The following is a 4,552-nucleotide window of genomic DNA, read 5'->3' as shown; positions in this document are numbered from 1 at the left end:
CTAGTTTTTTTAGAAATGAATTTAATTCATATATTTATTTTAATAATATATATATATATATATATATATATTAATAAATATAAATAATTTAGGGGATAAACTTTAAATTAAATTTATAATTTTTTATTGAAATATAATAAATAAATTAATTTTAAAATTTAATATATTATAAAAAAAATTTAATAATTTAATAATATATATATATATATATATATATATATATATAAAAAAAAAATTTAATTAACTAGAATATAATTTAATTATAAAAAAAATTAAATAAATTAAAAATTTAAAGATATAATGATAATATGAGTAATTAATTATATAAATATAAATATATATATATATATATATATAATATTAAAGAATTTGGCAAAAATTATACTCACCTGTTTAACAAAAACATGTCTTTTTGAATTTAATTTAAAGTTGTCCCTGCTCCATGAATAATTTTTAAATAGCTGCAGTATACTGACTGTACAAAGGTAGCATAATCATTTGTCTTTTAATTAAAGGCTGGAATGAAAGGGTTGATGAAGTATAAACTGTTTCAATATTAAAAAATGAAATTAAATTTTAAGTAAAAATGCTTAAATTAATTTAAGGGACGATAAGACCCTATAGAATTTAATAAATTAATAAAGTTTTTAATTTATTTATAAAAAAATTTATTAATTTATTTTATTGGGGTGATATTTAAATTTAATAAACTTTAAATTAAGAAATCATAAATTAATGTTAATAAAAATGATATTGTATTATAAATTATAAGAAAAATTACCTTAGGGATAACAGCATAATATCTTTAAGAAGGCCTTATTTATAAAGATGTTTATGACCTCGATGTTGAATTAAGATAAATTTTAAATGCAGAAGTTTAAAAATTAAGTCTGTTCGACTTTTGAAATCTTACATGATTTGAGTTCAGATCGGTGTAAGCCAGATCGGTTTCTATCTTTAAAAGTAAAATAATATTTTTGTACGAAAGGACTAAGTATTTTTAATAATTAATATTATATATGTATATATATAAATATAAATAATTATTTTGGCAGATTAGTGTAATAAATTTAGAATTTAATAAAGTATACAATAAGTATACAGATAATAATTTATGTATTAAAATTTAATTTATATTTTAATTTATTTTTTTTTATTGTTTTAATTTTAATAATATTAATTAGTATAGCTTTTTTAACATTATTTGAACGAAAAGTATTAGGGTTTATTCAAAATCGAAAGGGGCCAAATAAAGTGTTAATTATAGGAATTTTTCAACCTTTTAGAGATGTAATTAAATTATTAAATAAGGAATTATTTTTTTTAGATAAAATTAATTTAAATTATTATATATTTATACCTATAGTTTCTTTAATTTTATCCATAATATTATGATTAGTTTATCCATTTTATGTAAATATATTTTCAATAAATTTAGGAATTTTATTTATATTAAGATTAATGAGTGTAGGGGTTTTTCCAATTATATTAGGAGGGTGGGCTTCAAATTCTAATTATTCTATGTTGGGTGCTATTCGTTCAGTTGCTCAATCAATTTCTTATGAAGTAAGATTATTTTTAATTATTTTTAATTTAATTTTATTAGTTGAAAGATTTAATTTATTAGAATTTTTAAAATTTCAAGAAAATATTAAATTTTTAATTATAATTTATCCAGTTTATCTAATATTTATGGTTAGAATATTAATTGAATTAAATCGTACCCCTTTTGATTTAGTTGAAGGAGAATCTGAGTTAGTTTCTGGTTTTAATACAGAGTATTTCAGAAGATTATTTGCTTTAATTTTTATATCTGAATATTTAAGGATTATTTTTATAAGGTTTTTAGTAACAATTATGTTTTTAGGGTTTAAATTATTAAGATTTAAATTTATTGTTAGAATAATTTTCCATATATTTTTTGTAATTTGAATTCGAGGGGTTTTACCTCGAATTCGTTATGATGAATTAATAATAATATGTTGAAAGAAATTTTTATCATTATCATTATTATATATTTTATTTATTTTAAGGATAAAGGAATTAATTATTTATATAAATATAAGTTAATAGATAGTTTTATATCTATAAAATATTTTCAAAATAAATGCTATTAAAGCTTATTAACTAATAGATTAATTTATCTCAGATATAATTTAGTGAGGGGGTTAAAATGAAATATAAAAAGTAAATTAATGTAAATAATATTCTTAAGTTAATAAATGGAGGTTCAATTAATTGTCCTCCTAATCATGTTAATATGATAAAAGATAAAATAAAAATTCAAAAAAGAATTTTTCTTAAAAAATAAAATTTTCTTGAAGTTAATTTATTATAATTTAAAATAGGTATAAATATTAAAATTAAAATAGATGAAAATAAACCTAGAACTCCACCAAATTTATTAGGAATAATTCGTAAAATTGTGTAAGCAAATAAAAAATATCATTCAGGTTTAATATGTTCAGGTGTAATTATAGGATTAGCTATAATAAAATTATCTGGGTCACTTAAATTATAAGGAAAAATTAAAGTAACTATAATAAATAAAAATAAAATTAATATATATCCAAGTATATCTTTAATAAGAAAATAAGGTGAAAAATAAATTAAGTAAAATTTATTTCTTGATCCTATAGGGTTATTTGATCCTGAATTATGTAAGAAGAAAAGATGGATAATTACTAAAAATAAAATTATAAATGGAAGAATAAAATGAAAGGTATAGAATCGGTTTAATGTGGCATTATTAATAGAAAATCCCCCTCAAATTCACTCAACTAATATTTTTCCAATAAAAGGTAAGGCTGATAATAAGTTAGTAATAACTGTAGCTCCTCAAAAAGATATTTGTCCTCATGGTAAAACATAACCTAAGAATGCTGTTGCTATTGATATAATTAAAATAATTACTCCGATTAATCAAACATTAACTAATTTGAAAGAGTGATAATAAATTCCTCGAGCAATATGAAGAAATATAGTAAAAAAAAAGAAAGATGCTCCATTTATATGGATAAGACGGATTCATCATCCGAATTTAACATTTTTTATAATATGAATTGTTCTATGAAAAGCAAGATTAATATTAGGGCAATAATGTATAGATAAAAATAGACCTGAAATAATTTGAATAATTAAAAATAATCCTAAAATTGAACCAAAATTTCATCATATATTAATATTTATGGGGGATGGTAATTTATTTAAAGAATAATTGAAAATTGATAAAATTTTATTATTTTTTAATAGTTTAGAAAATTTCATTAATTAATAATTTTTCGTAAGGGTTTATATTTTGATAAACAAATTTTTATTGAGAATAATAAAGTAATTAATAAATAAAAAATTATTAAGAAGGTAACTTTATAAAGTGGATATGTATAAGTTTTGTAAATAAATAATGAATTAGAAGTTTTAAATTTAATATTAATTGAATAATTAAAAAAATAATAAAAAAATATAACAAAAATTAATATAATTATTATAAATCAAATAAAGTTTAGGTTAGATTTAAACGATTTATTATAATAATTGTTAATTAATCTTGTAAAATAAAGGAATATAATTATATTTCCTCTAATTATTGAAATAAAAATTATGAAACAATATAATGATTTTTGAGTAATTAAATAATTTAAAATTAAATAAATTAAAGTGAATAAAATTAAACTTATTATGAAATTTAGTGGGGAGATATTTTTATTATATATAATAATAATAATTATATATATATTAATATAAAGTATAAATTTAATAAAAAATTCATAAGAACTGTTCATTGAATTCAAGAAATAGTTTAAATAGAATATTAATTTTGGGGATTAAAGATATTAAGATTAATTTTCTTGAAGTTTAAGCTAAAGAAAAAATTTTCATATTTAATTTACAAAATTAATATTTTATTTTAAATTATTTAGCTAAATTGATTTATTTAAATAATTATTATTTAGTAATAGTATTATTAATTTTATTAATAATTTTTATATTTATAGAGAATTTTTTAATATTTTTAATTGGATTGGAATATATATTAATATTTTATTTGTTTATAACTTTAATTATTTCTGACAGTTTAAGTAATGATTGAATATTTATATATATATTAATTATAGGAGTTTGTGAGAGAGTTATTGGAATTTCTTTAATAGTTAGAATTGTCCATAGGTATGGTTCACAAAGAATAAAAATTTTAAATTTAAAATGATAGTAGAAATTTTAATTATTACTTATTTATATTTAATATTATTTAAAAATAAATTTATAAAAATAAGTTTATTAAAAAATTTTATTAGATGTGTATTAATATTTTTAACAGTAAAAATTTTTTTTAAGTATAATTTTATTGTAAATTTTTCTATAATAAGTAGATTATTTAGATTAAATAATTATTCATTTATATTAATTATACTAAGTTTATGAATTTTTGGTATTATTTTTTTATTTTTAATAGATAAGAATATTTTATTATGTATAAAAATACATTTAATTTTATTAATTATTTTAATAATATTTTTTATAAGAATTCAATTATTATTATTTTATTTTATGT

The 4,552-nt window shown here is 16.5% G+C and overlaps 1 pseudogene; it reads right to left on the bottom strand.

The window, feature by feature from the left end:
- Positions 1-723: 723 nt before the first annotated feature.
- LOC143363420 (cytochrome b pseudogene) lies at positions 724-3,828 on the bottom strand (annotated as a pseudogene).
- Between the last annotated feature and the right edge of the window lie 724 nt (positions 3,829-4,552).

This window comes from Halictus rubicundus, unplaced genomic scaffold (genome assembly GCF_050948215.1).
Source record: "Halictus rubicundus isolate RS-2024b unplaced genomic scaffold, iyHalRubi1_principal scaffold0047, whole genome shotgun sequence".
NCBI classification, from domain to species: Eukaryota; Metazoa; Arthropoda; class Insecta; order Hymenoptera; family Halictidae; genus Halictus; species Halictus rubicundus.
Note: the sequence above shows the minus strand (reverse complement) of the source record. Positions and strands in the feature narration are given on the sequence as shown.